Raw genomic sequence first — 23,542 nt, 5'->3', positions numbered from 1 at the left:
GCCAAGATGGCGGACAAGATGGCGGACAAGATGGCTGACAAGATGGCGGACAAGATGGCGGACAAGATGGCTGAAAAGATGTCGGACAAGATTGCGGTCAAGATGGCGGCCAAGATGGCTGACAAGATGGCGGACAAGATGGCGGACAATATGGCGGACAAGATGGCGGACAAGATGGCGCACAAGATGGCGGCCAAGATGGCGGACAAAATGGTGAACAAGATGGCGGACAAGATGGCGGACAAGATGGCTGACAAGATGGCGGACAAGATGGCGGCCAAGATGGCGAACAAGATGGTGGACAAGATGGCGGACAAGATGGCGGACAAGATGGCGAACAAGATGGCTGACAAGATGGCGGACAAGATGGCGGACAAGATGGCGGACAAGATGGCGGACAAGATGGCTGACAAGATGACGGACAAGATGGCGGACAAGATGGCGGACAAGATGGCGGACAAGATGGGCGACAAGATGGCGGACAAGATGGCGGCCAAGATGGCGGACAAGATGGCGGCCAAGATGGCTGACAAGATGGCGGACAAGATGGCGGACAAGATGGCGGACAAGATGGCGCACAAGATGGCGGCCAAGATGGCGGACAAAATGGTGAACAAGATGGCGGACAAGATGGCGGACAAGATGGCGGACAAGATGGCTGATAAGATGGCGGACAAGATGGCGGACAAGATGGTGGCCAAGATGGCGGACAAGATGGCGGCCAAGATGGCGGACAAGATGGCGGACAAGATGGCGGACAAGATGGCGGACAAGATGGCGGCCAAGATGGCGGACAAGATGGCGGCCAAGATGGCGAACAAGATGGTGGACAAGATGGCGGCCAAGATGGCGGACAAGATGGCGGACAAGATGGCTTACAAGATGGCGGACAAGATGGCGGCCAAGATGGCGGACAAGATGGCGGCCAAGATGGCGAACAAGATGGCGGACAAGATGGCGGCCAAGATGGCGGACAAGATGGCTGAGAAGATGGCGGACAAGATGGCGGACAAGATGGCGGACAAGATGGCGGACAAGATGGCGGACAAGATGGCGGACAAGATGGCTGACAAGATGGCGGACAAGATGGCGGACAAGATGGCGGACAAGATGGCGGACAAGATGGCGCACAAGATGGCGGCCAAGATGGCGGACAAAATGGTGAACAAGATGGCGGACAAGATGGCGGACAAGATGGCGGACAAGATGGCTGATAAGATGGCGGACAAGATGGCGGACAAGATGGTGGCCAAGATGGCGGACAAGATGGCGGCCAAGATGGCGGACAAGATGGCGGACAAGATGGCGGACAAGATGGCGGACAAGATGGCGGACAAGATGGCGAACAAGATGGTGGACAAGATGGCGGCCAAGATGGCGGACAAGATGGCTGAGAAGATGGCTTACAAGATGGCGGACAAGATGGCGGCCAAGATTGCGGACAAGATGGCGGCCAAGATGGCGAACAAGATGGTGGACAAGATGGCGGCCAAGATGGCGGACAAGATGGCTGAGAAGATGGCTTACAAGATGGCGAACAAGATGGTGGACAAGATGGCGGCCAAGATGGCGGACAAGATGGCTGAGAAGATGGCTTACAAGATGGCGGACAAGATGGCGGACAAGATGGCGGACAAGATGGCGGCCAAGATGGCGAACAAGATGGTGGACAAGATGGCGGCCAAGATGGCGGACAAGATGGCTGAGAAGATGGCTTACAAGATGGCGAACAAGATGGTGGCCAAGATGGCGGACAAGATGGCGGCCAAGATGGCGGACAAGATGGCGGACAAGATGGCGGACAAGATGGCGGCCAAGATGGCTGACAAGATGGCGGACAAGATGGCGGACAATATGGCGGACAAGATGGCGGACAAGATGGCGGCCAAGATGGCGAACAAGATGGTGGACAAGATGGCGGCCAAGATGGCGGTCAAGATGGCTGAGAAGATGGCTTACAAGATGGCGAACAAGATGGTGGACAAGATGGCGGCCAAGATGGCGGACAAGATGGCTGAGAAGATGGCTTACAAGATGGCGAACAAGATGGTGGCCAAGATGGCGGACAAGATGGCGGCCAAGATGGCGGACAAGATGGCGGCCAAGATGGCGGACAAGATGGCGGACAAGATGGCGGCCAAGATGGCGGCCAAGATGGCGGACAAGATGGCGGACAAGATGGCGGACAAGATGGCGGCCAAGATGGCGGACAAGATGGCGGACAAGATGGCGGACAAGATGGCGGACAAGATGGCGGACAAGATGGCGGATAAGATGGCTGAGAAGATGGCTTACAAGATGGCGAACAAGATGGTGAACAAGATGGCGGCCAAGATGGCGGACAAGATGGCGGCCAAGATGGCGGCCAAGATGGCGGACAAGATGGCTGAGAAGATGGCGGACAAGATGGCGGACAAGATGGCGGACAAGATGGCGGACAAGATGGCGGACAAGATGGCGGCCAAGATGGCGGACAAGATGGCGGCCAAGATGGCGGACAAGATGGCGGACAAGATGGCTGACAAGATGGCGGACAAGATGGCGGACAAGATGGTGGACAAGATGGCGGCCAAGATGGCGGACAAGATGGCGGACAAGATGGCTGACAAGATGGCTGACAAGATGGCTGACAAGATGGTGGACAAGATGGCGGACAAGATGGCTGACAAGATGGTGGACAAGATGGCGGACAATATGGCGGACAAGATGGCGGCCAAGATGGCTGACAAGATGGCGGACAAGATGGCGGACAAGATGGCGGACAAGATGGCGGACAAGATGGCGGACAAGATGGCGGACAAGATGGCTGACAAGATGGCGGACAAGATGGCGGACAAGATGGCGGACAAGATGGCGGACAAGATGGCGGACAAGATGGCGGACAAGATGGCTGACAAGATGGCGGCCAAGATGGCGGACAAGATGGCGGACAAGATGGCGGACAAGATGGCGGACAAGATGGCGGACAAGATGGCGGACAAGATGGCGGACAAGATGGCTGACAAGATGGCTTACAAGATGGCGAACAAGATGGTGGACAAGATGGCGGACAAGATGGCGGCCAAGATGGCGGACAAGATGGCGGCCAAGATGGGCGACAAGATGGCGGACAAGATGGCGGCCAAGATGGCGGTCAAGATGGCGGCCAAGATGGCTGACAAGATGGCGGACAAGATGGCGGACAATATGGCGGACAAGATGGCGGACAAGATGGCGCACAAGATGGCGGCCAAGATGGCGGACAAAATGGTGAACAAGATGGCGGACAAGATGGCGGACAAGATGGCGGACAAGATGGCTGATAAGATGGCGGACAAGATGGCGGACAAGATGGTGGCCAAGATGGCGGACAAGATGGCGGCCAAGATGGCGGACAAGATGGCGGACAAGATGGCGGACAAGATGGCGGACAAGATGGCGGACAAGATGGCTGACAAGATGGCGGACAAGATGGCGGACAAGATGGCGGACAAGATGGCTGACAAGATGGCGGACAAGATGGCGGACAAGATGGCGGACAAGATGGCGGACAAGATGGCGGACAAGATGGCGGACAAGATGGCGGACAAGATGGCTGACAAGATGGCGAACAAGATGGTGGACAAGATGGCGGCCAAGATGGCGGACAAGATGGCTGAGAAGATGGCTTACAAGATGGCGGACAAGATGGTGGACAAGATGGCGGACAAGATGGCGGCCAAGATGGCGAACAAGATGGTGGACAAGATGGCGGCCAAGATGGCGGACAAGATGGCTGAGAAGATGGCTTACAAGATGGCGAACAAGATGGTGGACAAGATGGCGGCCAAGATGGCGGACAAGATGGCGGCCAAGATGGCGGACAAGATGGCGGACAAGATGGCGGCCAAGATGGCGGCCAAGATGGCGGACAAGATGGCGGCCAAGATGGCTGACAAGATGGCGGACAAGATGGCGGCCAAGATGGCGGACAAGATGGCGGACAAGATGGCGGCCAAGATGGCGGCCAAGATGGCGGACAAGATGGCGGCCAAGATGGCGAACAAGATGGTGGACAAGATGGCGGCCAAGATGGCGGACAAGATGGCTGAGAAGATGGCTTACAAGATGGCGAACAAGATGGTGGACAAGATGGCGGCCAAGATGGCGGACAAGATGGCTGAGAAGATGGCTTACAAGATGGCGGACAAGATGGCGGACAAGATGGCGGACAAGATGGCGGCCAAGATGGCGAACAAGATGGTGGACAAGATGGCGGCCAAGATGGCGGACAAGATGGCTGAGAAGATGGCTTACAAGATGGCGAACAAGATGGTGGACAAGATGGCGGCCAAGATGGCGGACAAGATGGCGGCCAAGATGGCGGACAAGATGGCGGACAAGATGGCGGCCAAGATGGCGGCCAAGATGGCGGACAAGATGGCGGCCAAGATGGCTGACAAGATGGCGGACAAGATGGCGGACAATATGGCGGACAAGATGGCGGACAAGATGGCGGCCAAGATGGCGGCCAAGATGGCGGACAAGATGGCGGCCAAGATGGCTGACAAGATGGCGGACAAGATGGCGGACAAGATGGCGGACAAGATGGCGGACAAGATGGCGGACAAGATGGCGGCCAAGATGGCGGACAAGATGGCGGCCAAGATGGCGGACAAGATGGCGGACAAGATGGCTGACAAGATGGCGGACAAGATGGCGGACAAGATGGCGGACAAGATGGCGGACAAGATGGCGGACAAGATGGCGGACAAGATGGCTGACAAGATGGCTGACAAGATGGCTGACAAGATGGCGGACAAGATGGCGGACAAGATGGCGGACAAGATGGCGGACAAGATGGCGGACAAGATGGCGGACAAGATGGCTGACAAGATGGCGGACAAGATGGCGGACAAGATGGCGGACAAGATGGCAGACAAGATGGCTGACAAGATGGCTGACAAGATGGCGGACAAGATGGCGGACAAGATGGCGGACAAGATGGCGGACAAGATGGCTGACAAGATGACGGACAAGATGGCGGACAAGATGGCGGACAAGATGGCGGACAAGATGGGCGACAAGATGGCGGACAAGATGGCGGCCAAGATGGCGGACAAGATGGCGGCCAAGATGGCTGACAAGATGGCGGACAAGATGGCGGACAATATGGCGGACAAGATGGCGGACAAGATGGCGCACAAGATGGCGGCCAAGATGGCGGACAAAATGGTGAACAAGATGGCGGACAAGATGGCGGACAAGATGGCGGACAAGATGGCTGATAAGATGGCGGACAAGATGGCGGACAAGATGGTGGCCAAGATGGCGGACAAGATGGCGGCCAAGATGGCGGACAAGATGGCGGCCAAGATGGCGGACAAGATGGCTGAGAAGATGGCTTACAAGATGGCGAACAAGATGGTGGACAAGATGGCGGCCAAGATGGCGGACAAGATGGCTGAGAAGATGGCTTACAAGATGGCGGACAAGATGGCGGACAAGATGGCGGACAAGATGGCGGCCAAGATGGCGAACAAGATGGTGGACAAGATGGCGGCCAAGATGGCGGACAAGATGGCTGAGAAGATGGCTTACAAGATGGCGAACAAGATGGTGGACAAGATGGCGGCCAAGATGGCGGACAAGATGGCGGCCAAGATGGCGGACAAGATGGCGGACAAGATGGCGGCCAAGATGGCGGCCAAGATGGCGGACAAGATGGCGGACAAGATGGCGGACAAGATGGCGGCCAAGATGGCGGACAAGATGGCGGACAAGATGGCGGACAAGATGGCGGATAAGATGGCGGACAAGATGGCGGACAAGATGGCTGACAAGATGACGGACAAGATGGCGGACAAAATGGCTGACAAGATGGCGGACAAGATGGCGGACAAGATGGCGGACAAGATGGCGGACAAGATGGCGGCCAAGATGGCGGACAAGATGGCGGCCAAGATGGCGGACAAGATGGCGGACAAGATGGCGGACAAGATGGCGGACAAGATGGCGGACAAGATGGCGGATAAGATGGCGGACAAGATGGCGGACAAGATGGCTGACAAGATGACGGACAAGATGGCGGACAAGATGGCGGACAAGATGGCGGACAAGATGGCGGACAAGATGGCGGACAAGATGGCGGACAAGATGGCTGACAAGATGGCGGACAAGATGGCGGACAAGATGGCGGACAAGATGGCAGACAAGATGGCTGACAAGATGGCTGACAAGATGGCGGACAAGATGGCGGACAAGATGGCGGACAAGATGGCGGACAAGATGGCTGACAAGATGACGGACAAGATGGCGGACAAGATGGCGGACAAGATGGCGGACAAGATGGGCGACAAGATGGCGGACAAGATGGCGGCCAAGATGGCGGACAAGATGGCGGCCAAGATGGCTGACAAGATGGCGGACAAGATGGCGGACAATATGGCGGACAAGATGGCGGCCAAGATGGCTGACAAGATGGCGGACAAGATGGCGGACAATATGGCGGACAAGATGGCGGACAAGATGGCGCACAAGATGGCGGCCAAGATGGCGGACAAAATGGTGAACAAGATGGCGGACAAGATGGCGGACAAGATGGCGGACAAGATGGCGGACAAGATGGCTGATAAGATGGCGGACAAGATGGCGGACAAGATGGTGGCCAAGATGGCGGACAAGATGGCGGCCAAGATGGCGGACAAGATGGCGGACAAGATGGCGGACAAGATGGCGGACAAGATGGCGGCCAAGATGGCGAACAAGATGGTGGACAAGATGGCGGCCAAGATGGCGGACAAGATGGCTGAGAAGATGGCTTACAAGATGGCGGACAAGATGGCGGCCAAGATGCCGGACAAGATGGCGGCCAAGATGGCGAACAAGATGGTGGACAAGATGGCGGCCAAGATGGCGGACAAGATGGCTGAGAAGATGGCTTACAAGATGGCGAACAAGATGGTGGACAAGATGGCGGCCAAGATGGCGGACAAGATGGCTGAGAAGATGGCTTACAAGATGGCGGACAAGATGGCGGACAAGATGGCGGACAAGATGGCGGACAAGATGGCGGCCAAGATGGTGGACAAGATGGCGGCCAAGATGGCGGACAAGATGGCTGAGAAGATGGCTTACAAGATGGCGAACAAGATGGTGGACAAGATGGCGGCCTAGATGGCGGACAAGATGGCGGCCAAGATGGCGGACAAGATGGCGGACAAGATGGCGGCCAAGATGGCGGCCAAGATGGCGGCCAAGATGGCGGACAAGATGGCGGCCAAGATGGCTGACAAGATGGCGGACAAGATGGCGGACAATATGGCGGACAAGATGGCGGACAAGATGGCGGCCAAGATGGCTGACAAGATGGCGGACAAGATGGCGGACAATATGGCGGACAAGATGGCGGACAAGATGGCGGCCAAGATGGCGGCCAAGATGGCGGACAAGATGACGGCCAAGATGGCTGACAAGATGGCGGACAAGATGGCGGACAAGATGGCGGACAAGATGGCGGACAAGATGGCGGCCAAGATGGCGGACAAGATGGCGGCCAAGATGGCGGACAAGATGGCGGACAAGATGGCTGACAAGATGGCGGACAAGATGGCGGACAAGATGGCGGACAAGATGGCGGACAAGATGGCGGACAAGATGGCTGACAAGATGGCTGACAAGATGGCTGACAAGATGGCGGACAAGATGGCGGACAAGATGGCGGACAAGATGGCGGACAAGATGGCGGACAAGATGGCGGACAAGATGGCTGACAAGATGGCGGACAAGATGGCGGACAAGATGGCGGACAAGATGGCAGACAAGATGGCTGACAAGATGGCTGACAAGATGGCGGACAAGATGGCGGACAAGATGGCGGACAAGATGGCGGACAAGATGGCTGACAAGATGACGGACAAGATAGCGGACAAGATGGCGGACAAGATGGCGGACAAGATGGGCGACAAGATGGCGGACAAGATGGCGGCCAAGATGGCGGACAAGATGGCGGCCAAGATGGGCGACAAGATGGCGGACAAGATGGCGGCCAAGATGGCGGACAAGATGGCGGCCAAGATGGCTGACAAGATGGCGGACAAGATGGCGGACAATATGGCGGACAAGATGGCGGACAAGATGGCGCACAAGATGGCGGCCAAGATGGCGGACAAAATGGTGAACAAGATGGCGGACAAGATGGCGGACAAGATGGCGGACAAGATGGCTGATAAGATGGCGGACAAGATGGCGGACAAGATGGTGGCCAAGATGGCGGACAAGATGGCGGCCAAGATGGCGGACAAGATGGCGGACAAGATGGCGGACAAGATGGCGGACAAGATGGCGGCCAAGATGGCGAACAAGATGGTGGGCAAGATGGCGGCCAAGATGGCGGACAAGATGGCTGAGAAGATGGCTTACAAGATGGCGGACAAGATGGCGGACAAGATGGCGGCCAAGATGGCGGACAAGATGGCGGCCAAGATGGCGAACAAGATGGTGGACAAGATGGCGGCCAAGATGGCGGACAAGATGGCTGAGAAGATGGCTTACAAGATGGCGAACAAGATGGTGGACAAGATGGCGGCCAAGATGGCGGACAAGATGGCTGAGAAGATGGCTTACAAGATGGCGGACAAGATGGCGGACAAGATGGCGGACAAGATGGCGGCCAAGATGGCGAACAAGATGGTGGACAAGATGGCGGCCAAGATGGCGGACAAGATGGCTGAGAAGATGGCTTACAAGATGGCGAACAAGATGGTGGACAAGATGGCGGCCAAGATGGCGGACAAGATGGCGGCCAAGATGGCGGACAAGATGGCGGACAAGATGGCGGCCAAGATGGCGGCCAAGATGGCGGACAAGATGGCGGCCAAGATGGCTGACAAGATGGCGGACAAGATGGCGGACAATATGGCGGACAAGATGGCGGACAAGATGGCGGCCAAGATGGCGGCCAAGATGGCGGACAAGATGGCGGCCAAGATGGCTGACAAGATGGCGGACAAGATGGCGGACAAGATGGCGGACAAGATGGCGGACAAGATGGCGGACAAGATGGCGGCCAAGATGGCGGACAAGATGGCGGCCAAGATGGCGGACAAGATGGCGGACAAGATGGCTGACAAGATGGCGGACAAGATGGCGGACAAGATGGCGGACAAGATGGCGGACAAGATGGCGGACAAGATGGCGGACAAGATGGCTGACAAGATGGCGGACAAGATGGCGGCAAAGATGGCGGACAAGATGGCGGACAAGATGGCGGCCAAGATGGCGAACAAGATGGTGGACAAGATGGCGGCCAAGATGGCGGACAAGATGGCTGAGAAGATGGCTTACAAGATGGCGAACAAGATGGTGGACAAGATGGCGGCCAAGATGGCGGACAAGATGGCTGAGAAGATGGCTTACAAGATGGCGGACAAGATGGCGGACAAGATGGCGGACAAGATGGCGGCCAAGATGGCGAACAAGATGGTGGACAAGATGGCGGCCAAGATGGCGGACAAGATGGCTGAGAAGATGGCTTACAAGATGGCGAACAAGATGGTGGACAAGATGGCGGCCAAGATGGCGGACAAGATGGCGGCCAAGATGGCGGACAAGATGGCGGACAAGATGGCGGCCAAGATGGCGGCCAAGATGGCGGACAAGATGGCGGCCAAGATGGCTGACAAGATGGCGGACAAGATGGCGGACAATATGGCGGACAAGATGGCGGACAAGATGGCGGCCAAGATGGCGGCCAAGATGGCGGACAAGATGGCGGCCAAGATGGCGGACAAGATGGCTGAGAAGATGGCTTACAAGATGGCGGACAAGATGGCGGCCAAGATGGCGGACAAGATGGCGGCCAAGATGGCGAACAAGATGGTGGACAAGATGGCGGCCAAGATGGCTGACAAGATGGCGGACAAGATGGCGGACAATATGGCGGACAAGATGGCGGACAAGATGGCGCACAAGATGGCGGCCAAGATGGCGGACAAAATGGTGAACAAGATGGCGGACAAGATGGCGGACAAGATGGCGGACAAGATGGCTGATAAGATGGCGGACAAGATGGCGGACAAGATGGTGGCCAAGATGGCGGACAAGATGGCGGCCAAGATGGCGGACAAGATGGCGGCCAAGATGGCGGACAAGATGGCTGAGAAGATGGCTTACAAGATGGCGAACAAGATGGTGGACAAGATGGCGGCCAAGATGGCGGACAAGATGGCTGAGAAGATGGCTTACAAGATGGCGGACAAGATGGCGGACAAGATGGCGGACAAGATGGCGGCCAAGATGGCGAACAAGATGGTGGACAAGATGGCGGCCAAGATGGCGGACAAGATGGCTGAGAAGATGGCTTACAAGATGGCGAACAAGATGGTGGACAAGATGGCGGCCAAGATGGCGGACAAGATGGCGGCCAAGATGGCGGACAAGATGGCGGACAAGATGGCGGCCAAGATGGCGGCCAAGATGGCGGACAAGATGGCGGACAAGATGGCGGACAAGATGGCGGCCAAGATGGCGGACAAGATGGCGGACAAGATGGCGGACAAGATGGCGGATAAGATGGCGGACAAGATGGCGGACAAGATGGCTGACAAGATGACGGACAAGATGGCGGACAAAATGGCTGACAAGATGGCGGACAAGATGGCGGACAAGATGGCGGACAAGATGGCGGACAAGATGGCGGCCAAGATGGCGGACAAGATGGCGGCCAAGATGGCGGACAAGATGGCGGACAAGATGGCGGACAAGATGGCGGACAAGATGGCGGACAAGATGGCGGATAAGATGGCGGACAAGATGGCGGACAAGATGGCTGACAAGATGACGGACAAGATGGCGGACAAGATGGCGGACAAGATGGCGGACAAGATGGCGGACAAGATGGCGGACAAGATGGCGGACAAGATGGCTGACAAGATGGCGGACAAGATGGCGGACAAGATGGCGGACAAGATGGCAGACAAGATGGCTGACAAGATGGCTGACAAGATGGCGGACAAGATGGCGGACAAGATGGCGGACAAGATGGCGGACAAGATGGCTGACAAGATGACGGACAAGATGGCGGACAAGATGGCGGACAAGATGGCGGACAAGATGGGCGACAAGATGGCGGACAAGATGGCGGCCAAGATGGCGGACAAGATGGCGGCCAAGATGGCTGACAAGATGGCGGACAAGATGGCGGACAATATGGCGGACAAGATGGCGGCCAAGATGGCTGACAAGATGGCGGACAAGATGGCGGACAATATGGCGGACAAGATGGCGGACAAGATGGCGCACAAGATGGCGGCCAAGATGGCGGACAAAATGGTGAACAAGATGGCGGACAAGATGGCGGACAAGATGGCGGACAAGATGGCGGACAAGATGGCTGATAAGATGGCGGACAAGATGGCGGACAAGATGGTGGCCAAGATGGCGGACAAGATGGCGGCCAAGATGGCGGACAAGATGGCGGACAAGATGGCGGACAAGATGGCGGACAAGATGGCGGCCAAGATGGCGAACAAGATGGTGGACAAGATGGCGGCCAAGATGGCGGACAAGATGGCTGAGAAGATGGCTTACAAGATGGCGGACAAGATGGCGGCCAAGATGCCGGACAAGATGGCGGCCAAGATGGCGAACAAGATGGTGGACAAGATGGCGGCCAAGATGGCGGACAAGATGGCTGAGAAGATGGCTTACAAGATGGCGAACAAGATGGTGGACAAGATGGCGGCCAAGATGGCGGACAAGATGGCTGAGAAGATGGCTTACAAGATGGCGGACAAGATGGCGGACAAGATGGCGGACAAGATGGCGGACAAGATGGCGGCCAAGATGGTGGACAAGATGGCGGCCAAGATGGCGGACAAGATGGCTGAGAAGATGGCTTACAAGATGGCGAACAAGATGGTGGACAAGATGGCGGCCTAGATGGCGGACAAGATGGCGGCCAAGATGGCGGACAAGATGGCGGACAAGATGGCGGCCAAGATGGCGGCCAAGATGGCGGCCAAGATGGCGGACAAGATGGCGGCCAAGATGGCTGACAAGATGGCGGACAAGATGGCGGACAATATGGCGGACAAGATGGCGGACAAGATGGCGGCCAAGATGGCTGACAAGATGGCGGACAAGATGGCGGACAATATGGCGGACAAGATGGCGGACAAGATGGCGGCCAAGATGGCGGCCAAGATGGCGGACAAGATGACGGCCAAGATGGCTGACAAGATGGCGGACAAGATGGCGGACAAGATGGCGGACAAGATGGCGGACAAGATGGCGGCCAAGATGGCGGACAAGATGGCGGCCAAGATGGCGGACAAGATGGCGGACAAGATGGCTGACAAGATGGCGGACAAGATGGCGGACAAGATGGCGGACAAGATGGCGGACAAGATGGCGGACAAGATGGCTGACAAGATGGCTGACAAGATGGCTGACAAGATGGCGGACAAGATGGCGGACAAGATGGCGGACAAGATGGCGGACAAGATGGCGGACAAGATGGCGGACAAGATGGCGGCCAAGATGGCGAACAAGATGGTGGGCAAGATGGCGGCCAAGATGGCGGACAAGATGGCTGAGAAGATGGCTTACAAGATGGCGGACAAGATGGCGGACAAGATGGCGGCCAAGATGGCGGACAAGATGGCGGCCAAGATGGCGAACAAGATGGTGGACAAGATGGCGGCCAAGATGGCGGACAAGATGGCTGAGAAGATGGCTTACAAGATGGCGGCCAAGATGGCGGACAAGATGGCGGCCAAGATGGCGGACAAGATGGCTGAGAAGATGGCTTACAAGATGGCGGACAAGATGGCGGACAAGATGGCGGACAAGATGGCGGCCAAGATGGCGAACAAGATGGTGGACAAGATGGCGGCCAAGATGGCGGACAAGATGGCTGAGAAGATGGCTTACAAGATGGCGAACAAGATGGTGGACAAGATGGCGGCCAAGATGGCGGACAAGATGGCGGCCAAGATGGCGGACAAGATGGCGGACAAGATGGCGGCCAAGATGGCGGCCAAGATGGCGGACAAGATGGCGGCCAAGATGGCTGACAAGATGGCGGACAAGATGGCGGACAATATGGCGGACAAGATGGCGGACAAGATGGCGGCCAAGATGGCGGCCAAGATGGCGGACAAGATGGCGGCCAAGATGGCTGACAAGATGGCGGACAAGATGGCGGACAAGATGGCGGACAAGATGGCGGACAAGATGGCGGACAAGATGGCGGCCAAGATGGCGGACAAGATGGCGGCCAAGATGGCGGACAAGATGGCGGACAAGATGGCTGACAAGATGGCGGACAAGATGGCGGACAAGATGGCGGACAAGATGGCGGACAAGATGGCGGACAAGATGGCGGACAAGATGGCTGACAAGATGGCGGACAAGATGGCGGCAAAGATGGCGGACAAGATGGCGGACAAGATGGCGGCCAAGATGGCGAACAAGATGGTGGACAAGATGGCGGCCAAGATGGCGGACAAGATGGCTGAGAAGATGGCTTACAAGATGGCGAACAAGATGGTGGACAAGATGGCGGCCAAGATGGCGGACAAGATGGCTGAGAAGATGGCTTACAAGATGGCGGACAAGATGGCGGACAAGATGGCGGACAAGATGGCGGCCAAGATGGCGAACAAGATGGTGGACAAGATGGCGGCCAAGATGGCGGACAAGATGGCTGAGAAGATGGCTTACAAGATGGCGAACAAGATGGTGGACAAGATGGCGGCCAAGATGGCGGACAAGATGGCGGCCAAGATGGCGGACAAGATGGCGGACAAGATGGCGGCCAAGATGGCGGCCAAGATGGCGGACAAGATGGCGGCCAAGATGGCTGACAAGATGGCGGACAAGATGGCGGACAATATGGCGGACAAGATGGCGGACAAGATGGCGGCCAAGATGGCGGCCAAGATGGCGGACAAGATGGCGGCCAAGATGGCGGACAAGATGGCTGAGAAGATGGCTTACAAGATGGCGGACAAGATGGCGGCCAAGATGGCGGACAAGATGGCGGCCAAGATGGCGAACAAGATGGTGGACAAGATGGCGGCCAAGATGGCGGACAAGATGGCTGAGAAGATGGCTTACAAGATGGCGAACAAGATGGTGGACAAGATGGCGGCCAAGATGGCGGACAAGATGGCTGAGAAGATGGCTTATAAGATGGCGGACAAGATGGCGGACAAGATGGCGGACAAGATGGCGGCCAAGATGGCGAACAAGATGGTGGACAAGATGGCGGCCAAGATGGCGGACAAGATGGCTGAGAAGATGGCTTACAAGATGGCGAACAAGATGGTGGACAAGATGGCGGCCAAGATGGCGGACAAGATGGCGGCCAAGATGGCGGACAAGATGGCGGACAAGATGGCGGCCAAGATAGCGGCCAAGATGGCGGACAAGATGGCGGCCAAGATGGCTGACAAGATGGCGGACAAGATGGCGGACAAGATGGCGGCCAAGATGGCGGACAAGATGGCGGCCAAGATGGCGGCCAAGATGGCGGACAAGATGGCGGCCAAGATGGCTGACAAGATGGCGGACAAGATGGCGGACAAGATGGCGGACAAGATGGCGGACAAGATGGCGGCCAAGATGGCGGACAAGATGGCGGCCAAGATGGCGGACAAGATGGCGGACAAGATGGCTGACAAGATGGCGGACAAGATGGCGGACAAGATGGCGGACAAGATGGCGGACAAGATGGCGGACAAGATGGCGGACAAGATGGCTGACAAGATGGCTGACAAGATGGCTGACAAGATGGCGGACAAGATGGCGGACAAGATGGCGGACAAGATGGCGGACAAGATGGCGGACAAGATGGCGGACAAGATGGCTGACAAGATGGCGGACAAGATGGCGGACAAGATGGCGGACAAGATGGCAGACAAGATGGCTGACAAGATGGCTGACAAGATGGCGGACAAGATGGCGGACAAGATGGCGGACAAGATGGCGGACAAGATGGCTGACAAGATGACGGACAAGATGGCGGACAAGATGGCGGACAAGATGGGCGACAAGATGGCGGACAAGATGGCGGCCAAGATGGCGGACAAGATGGCGGCCAAGATGGCTGACAAGATGGCTGACAAGATGGCGGACAATATGGCGGACAAGATGGCGGACAAGATGGCGCACAAGATGGCGGCCAAGATGGCGGACAAAATGGTGAACAAGATGGCGGACAAGATGGCGGACAAGATGGCGGACAAGATGGCTGATAAGATGGCGGACAAGATGGCGGACAAGATGGTGGCCAAGATGGCGGACAAGATGGCGGCCAAGATGGCGGACAAGATGGCGGACAAGATGGCGGACAAGATGGCGGCCAAGATGGCGGACAAGATGGCGGCCAAGATGGCGAACAAGATGGTGGACAAGATGGCGGCCAAGATGGCGGACAAGATGGCTGAGAAGATGGCGGCCAAGATGGCGGACAAGATGGCGGCCAAGATGGCGAACAAGATGGTGGACAAGATGGCGGCCAAGATGGCGGACAAGATGGCTGAGAAGATGGCTTACAAGATGGCGAACAAGATGGTGGACAAGATGGCGGCCAAGATGGCGGACAAGATGGCTGAGAAGATGGCTTACAAGATGGCGGACAAGATGGCGGCCAAGATGGCGAACAAGATGGTGGACAAGATGGCGGCCAAGATGGCGGACAAGATGGCTGAGAAGATGGCTTACAAGATGGCGAACAAGATGGTGGACAAGATGGCGGCCAAGATGGCGGACAAGATGGCGGCCAAGATGGCGGACAAGATGGCGGACAAGATGGCGGCCAAGATGGCGGACAAGATGGCGGACAAGATGGCGGCCAAGATGGCTGACAAGATGGCGGACAAGATGGCGGACAATATGGCGGACAAGATGGCGGACAAGATGGCGGCCAAGATGGCGGCCAAGATGGCGGACAAGATGGCGGCCAAGATGGCTGACAAGATGGCGGACAAGATGGCGGACAAGATGGCGGACAAGATGGCGGACAAGATAGCGGACAAGATGGCGGACAAGATGGCGGACAAGATGGCGGACAAGATGGCGGACAAGATGGCGGACAAGATGGCGGACAAGATGGCGGACAAGATGGCGGACAAGATGGCGGACAAGATGGCGGACAAGATGGCGGACAAGATGGCGGACAAGATGGCGGACAAGATGGCGGCCAAGATGGCGGACAAGATGGCGGCCAAGATGGCGGACAAGATGGCGGACAAGATGGCTGACAAGATGGCGGACAAGATGGCGGACAAGATGGCGGACAAGATGGCGGACAAGATGGCTGACAAGATGGCTGACAAGATGGCTGACAAGATGGCGGACAAGATGGCGGCCAAGATGGCGGCCAAGATGGCGGACAAGATGGCGGCCAAGATGGCTGACAAGATGGCGGACAAGATGGCGGCCAAGATGGCGGACAAGATGGCGGCCAAGATGGCTGACAAGATGGCGGACAAGATGGCGGACAAGATGGCGGCCAAGATGGCGGCCAAGATGGCGGACAAGATGGCGGCCAAGATGGCTGACAAGATGGCGGACAAGATGGCGGACAATATGGCGGACAAGATGGCGGACAAGATGGCGGCCAAGATGGCGGCCAAGATGGCGGACAAGATGGCGGCCAAGATGGCTGACAAGATGGCGGACAAGATGGCGGACAAGATGGCGGACAAGATGGCGGACAAGATGGCGGACAAGATGGCGGACAAGATGGCGGACAAGATGGCGGACAAGATGGCGGACAAGATGGCGGACAAGATGGCGGACAAGATGGCGGACAAGATGGCGGACAAGATGGCGGACAAGATGGCGGACAAGATGGCGGACAAGATGGCGGCCAAGATGGCGGACAAGATGGCGGCCAAGATGGCGGACAAGATGGCGGACAAGATGGCTGACAAGATGGCGGACAAGATGGCGGACAAGATGGCGGACAAGATGGCGGACAAGATGGCGGACAAGATGGCTGACAAGATGGCTGACAAGATGGCTGACAAGATGGCGGACAAGATGGCGGACAAGATGGCGGACAATATGGCGGACAAGATGGCGGACAAGATGGCGGCCACGATGGCGGCCAAGATGGCGGACAAGATGGCGGCCAACATGGCTGACAAGATGGCGGACAAGATGGCGGCCAAGATGGCGGACAAGATGGCGGACAAGATGGCGGACAAGATGGCTGACAAGATGGCGGACAAGATGGCGGCCAAGATGGCTGACAAGATGGCGGACAAGATGGCGGACAATATGGCGGACAAGATGGCGGACAAGATGGCGGCCAAGATGGCGGCCAAGATGGCGGACAAGATGGCGGCCAAGATGGCTGACAAGATGGCGGACAAGATGGCGGACAAGATGGCGGACAAGATGGCGGACAAGATGGCGAACAAGATGGCGGCCAAGATGGCGGACAAGATGGCGGCCAAGATGGCGGACAAGATGGCGGACAAGATGGCTGACAAGATGGCGGACAAGATGGCGGACAAGATGGCGGACAAGATGGCGGACAAGATGGCGGACAAGATGGCGGACAAGATGGCTGACAAGATGGCTGACAAGATGGCTGACAAGATGGCGGACAAGATGGCGGACAAGATGGCGGACAAGATGGCGGACAAGATGGCGGACAAGATGGCGGACAAGATGGCTGACAAGATGGCGGACAAGATGGCGGACAAGATGGCGGACAAGATGGCAGACAAGATGGCTGACAAGATGGCTGACAAGATGGCGGACAAGATGGCGGACAAGATGGCGGACAAGATGGCGGACAAGATGGCTGACAAGATGACGGACAAGATGGCGGACAAGATGGCGGACAAGATGGCGGACAAGATGGGCGACAAGATGGCGGACAAGATGGCGGCCAAGATGGCGGCCAAGATGGCGGCCAAGATGGCTGACAAGATGGCGGACAAGATGGCGGACAAGATGGCGGACAAGATGGCGCACAAGATGGCGGCCAAGATGGCGGACAAAATGGTGAACAAGATGGCGGACAAGATGGCGGACAAGATGGCGGACAAGATGGCTGATAAGATGGCGGACAAGATGGCGGACAAGATGGTGGCCAAGATGGCGGACAAGATGGCGGCCAAGATGGCGGACAAGATGGCGGACAAGATGGCGGACAAGATGGCGGACAAGATGGCGGCCAAGATGGCGAACAAGATGGTGGACAAGATGGCGGCCAAGATGGCGGACAAGATGGCTGAGAAGATGGCTTACAAGATGGCGGACAAGATGGCGGCCAAGATGGCGGACAAGATGGCGGCCAAGATGGCGAACAAGATGGTGGACAAGATGGCGGCCAAGATGGCGGACAAGATGGCTGAGAAGATGGCTTACAAGATGGCGAACAAGATGGTGGACAAGATGGCGGCCAAGATGGCGGACAAGATGGCTGAGAAGATGGCTTACAAGATGGCGGACAAGATGGCGGACAAGATGGCGGACAAGATGGCGGCCAAGATGGCGAACAAGATGGTGGACAAGATGGCGGCCAAGATGGCGGACAAGATGGCTGAGAAGATGGCTTACAAGATGGCGAACAAGATGGTGGACAAGATGGCGGCCAAGATGGCGGACAAGATGGCGGCCAAGATGGCGGACAAGATGGCGGACAAGATGGCGGCCAAGATGGCGGCCAAGATGGCGGCCAAGATGGCTGACAAGATGGCGGACAAGATGGCGGACAATATGGCGGACAAGATGGCGGACAAGATGGCGGCCAAGATGGCGGCCAAGATGGCGGCCAAGATGGCGGACAAGATGGCTGACAAGATGGCGGACAAGATGGCGGACAAGATGGCGGACAAGATGGCGGACAAGATGGCGGACAAGATGGCGGCCAAGATGGCGGACAAGATGGCGGCCAAGATGGCGGACAAGATGGCGGACAAGATGGCGGACAAGATGGCGGACAAGATGGCGGACAAGATGGTGGACAAGATGGCGGACAAGATGGCGGACAAGATGGCGGACAAGATGGCTGACAAGATGGCTGACAAGATGGCTGACAAGATGGCGGACAAGATGGCGGACAAGATGGCGGCAAAGATGGCGGACAAGATGGCGGACAAGATGGCGGACAAGATGGCGCACAAGATGGCGGCCAAGATGGCGGACAAAATGGTGAACAAGATGGCGGACAAGATGGCGGACAAGATGGCGGACAAGATGGCTGATAAGATGGCGGACAAGATGGCGGACAAGATGGTGGCCAAGATGGCGGACAAGATGGCGGCCAAGATGGCGGACAAGATGGCGGACAAGATGGCGGACAAGATGGCGGACAAGATGGCGGCCAAGATGGCGAACAAGATGGTGGACAAGATGGCGGCCAAGATGGCGGACAAGATGGCTGAGAAGATGGCTTACAAGATGGCGGACAAGATGGCGGCCAAGATGGCGGACAAGATGGCGGCCAAGATGGCGGACAAGATGGCGGCCAAGATGGCGGACAAGATGGCGGACAAGATGGCGCACAAAATGGCGGCCAAGATGGCGGACAAGATGGCGGACAATATGGCGGACAAGATGGCGGACAAGATGGCGGCCAAGATGGCGGACAAGATGGCGGCCAAGATGGCTGACAAGATGGCGGACAAGATGGCGGACAAGATGGCGGACAAGATGGCGGACAAGATGGCGGACAAGATGGCGGCCAAGATGGCGGACAAGATGGCGGCCAAGATGGCGGACAAGATGGCGGACAAGATGGCTGACAAGATGGCGGACAAGATGGCGGACAAGATGGCGGACAAGATGGCGGACAAGATGGCGGACAAGATGGCGGACAAGATGGCTGACAAGATGGCTGACAAGATGGCTGACAAGATGGCGGACAAGATGGCGGACAAGATGGCGGCAAAGATGGCGGACAAGATGGCGGACAAGATGGCGGACAAGATGGCGCACAAGATGGCGGACAAAATGGTGAACAAGATGGCGGACAAGATGGCGGACAAGATGGCGGACAAGATGGCTGATAAGATGGCGGACAAGATGGCGGACAAGATGGTGGCCAAGATGGCGGACAAGATGGCGGCCAAGATGGCGGACAAGATGGCGGACAAGATGGCGGACAAGATGGCGGCCACGATGGCGGACAAGATGGCGAACAAGATGGCGGACAAGATGGCGGCAAAGATGGCGGACAAGATGGCGGACAAGATGGCGGACAAGATGGCGGACAAGATGGCGCACAAAATGGCGGCCAAGATGGCGGACAAAATGGTGAACAAGATGGCGGACAAGATGGCGGACAAGATGGCGGACAAGATGGCTGATAAGATGGCGGACAAGATGGCGGACAAGATGGTGGCCAAGATGGCGGACAAGATGGCGGCCAAGATGGCGGACAAGATGGCGGACAAGATGGCGGACAAGATGGCGGACAAGATGGCGGCCAAGATGGCGAACAAGATGGTGGACAAGATGGCGGCCAAGATGGCGGACAAGATGGTGGACAAGATGGCGGACAAGATGGCGGACAAGATGGCGGACAAGATGGCGGACAAGATGGCGGCGAAGATGGCGGACAAGATGGCGGACAAGATGGCGGACAAGATGGCTGACAAGATGACGGACAAGATGGCGGACAAGATGGCGGACAAGATGGCGGACAAGATGGGCGACAAGATGGCGGACAAGATGGCGGACAAGATGGCGGCCAAGATGGCGGCCAAGATGGCGGCCAAGATGGCGGCCAAGATGGCGGCCAAGATGGCGGACAAGATCGCGGACAAGATGGCGGACAAGATGGCGGCCACGATGGCGGACAAGATGGCGAACAAGATGGCGGACAAGATGGCGGCAAAGATGGCGGACAAGATGGCGGACAAGATGGCGGACAAGATGGCGCACAAGATGGTGGCCAAGATGGCGGACAAAATGGTGAACAAGATGGCGGACAAGATGGCGGACAAGATGGCGGACAAGATGGCTGATAAGATGGCGGACAAGATGGCGGACAAGATGGTGGCCAAGATGGCGGACAAGATGGCGGCCAAGATGGCGGACAAGATGGCGGACAAGATGGCGGACAAGATGGCGGCCAAGATGGCGAACAAGATGGTGGACAAGATGGCGGCCAAGATGGCGGACAAGATGGCTGAGAAGATGGCTTACAAGATGGCGGACAAGATGGCGGCCAAGATGGCGGACAAGATGGCGGCCAAGATGGCGAACAAGATGGTGGACAAGATGGCGGCCAAGATGGCGGACAAGATGGCTGAGAAGATGGCTTACAAGATGGCGAACAAGATGGTGGACAAGATGGCGGCCAAGATGGCGGACAAGATGGCTGAGAAGATGGCTTACAAGATGGCGGACAAGATGGCGGACAAGATGGCGGACAAGATGGCGGCCAAGATGGCGAACAAGATGGTGGACAAGATGGCGGCCAAGATGGCGGACAAGATGGCTGAGAAGATGGCTTACAAGATGGCGAACAAGATGGTGGACAAGATGGCGGCCAAGATGGCGGACAAGATGGCGGCCAAGATGGCGGACAAGATGGCGGACAAGATGGCGGCCAAGATGGCGGCCAAGATGGCGGACAAGATGGCGGCCAAGATGGCTGACAAGATGGCGGACAAGATGGCGGACAATATGGCGGACAAGATGGCGGACAAGATGGCGGCCAAGATGGCGGCCAAGATGGCGGACAAGATGGCGGCCAAGATGGCTGACAAGATGGCGGACAAGATGGCGGACAAGATGGCGGACAAGATGGCGGACAAGATGGCGGCCAAGATGGCGGACAAGATGGCGGCCAAGATGGCGGACAAGATGGCGGACAAGATGGCTGACAAGATGGCGGACAAGATGGCGGACAAGATGGCGGACAAGATGGCGGACAAGATGGCGGACAAGATGGCGGACAAGATGGCTGACAAGATGGCTGACAAGATGGCTGACAAGATGGCGGACAAGATGGCGGACAAGATGGCGGACAAGATGGCGGACAAGATGGCTGACAAGATGGCGGACAAGATGGCGGACAAGATGGCGGACAAGATGGCAGACAAGATGGCTGACAAGATGGCTGACAAGATGGCGGACAAGATGGCGGACAAGATGGCGGACAAGATGGCGGACAAGATGGCGGACAAGATGGTGGACAAGATGGCGGCCAAGATGGCGGACAAGATGGCGGACAAGATGGCGGCCAAGATGGCGGACAAGATGGCGGACAAGATGGCAGCCAAGATGGCTGACAAGATTGCGGACAAGACGGTGGACAAGATGGCGGACAATATGGGTGAGAAGATGGCGGACAAGAAGGGGAACAAGATGGTGAACAACATGGCTGACAAGATGGTGGACAAGATGGCGGACAAGATGGCGGCAAAGATGGCGGACAAGATAATGGACAAGAAGTCCATGGACCAGCCATCTTGTCCGCCATCTTGTCCGCCATCTTGTCCGCCATCTTGGCCGCCATCTTGGCCGCCATCTTGTCCGCCATCTTGTCCGCCATCTTGTCCGCCATCTTGTCCGCCATCTTGTCAGCCATCTTGTCCGCCTTCTTGGCCGCCATCTTTGCAGCCATCTTGGCCGCTATCTTGTCCGCCATATTGTCCGCCATCTTGGCCGCCATCTTGTCCGCCATCTTGTCCGCCATCTTGGCCGCCATCTTGTCCGTCATCTTGTCCGCCATCTTGTCCGCCATTTTGGCCGTCATCTTGTCAGCCATCTTGTCCGCCATCTGGTCCGCCATCTTGTCCGTCATTTTGGCCGCCATCTTGTCCGCCATTTTGGACGCCATCTTGTCCGCCATCTTGTCCGCCATCTTGTCCGCCATCTTGTCCGCCATCTTGCCCGCCATCTTGTCCGCTATTTTGACCGCCATCTTGTCCGAAATCTTGGCTGCCATTTTGGCCGCCATCTTGTCCGCCATCTTGTCCGCCATCTTGGCCGCCATCTTGTCCGAAATCTTGGCTGCCATTTGTCCGCCATCTTGTCCGCCATCTTGTCCGCCATCTTGCCCACCAACTTGTCCGCCATCTTGTTCGCCGTCTTGTCCGCCATCTTGTCCGCCATCTTGGCCGCCATCTTGTCCGCCATCTTGTCCACCATCGTGGCCGCCATCTTGTCTGCCATCTTGCCCGCCATCTTGTCCGCCATCTTGGCTGCCATTTTGGCCGCCATCTTGTCCGCCATCTTGTCCACCATCTTGTCCGCCATCTCGTCCGCCATCTTGCCCACCAACTTGTCCGCCATCTTGTTCGCCGTCTTGTCCGCCATCTTGTCCGCCATCTTAGCCGCCATCTTGTCCGCCATCTTGTCCGCCATCTTGTCCGCCATCTTGTCCGCCATCTTGTCCGCCATCTTGTTCGCCATCTTGACCGCCATCCTGTCCGCCATCTTGTCCGCCATCTTGTCCGCCATCGTGGCCGCTATCTTGGCCGCCATCTTGTCCGCCATCTTGTCCGCCATCTTGTCCACCATCTTGTCCGCCATCTTGTCCGCCATCTTGTCCGCCATCTTGTCCGCCATCTTGTCCGCCATCTTGGCCGCCATCTTGTTCGCC

Source organism: Anopheles moucheti, chromosome 2 (genome assembly GCF_943734755.1).
Source record: "Anopheles moucheti chromosome 2, idAnoMoucSN_F20_07, whole genome shotgun sequence".
NCBI lineage: Eukaryota > Metazoa > Arthropoda > Insecta > Diptera > Culicidae > Anopheles > Anopheles moucheti.
The sequence above is the reverse complement of the archived record's forward strand: the minus strand, read 5'-3'. Positions refer to the sequence as shown.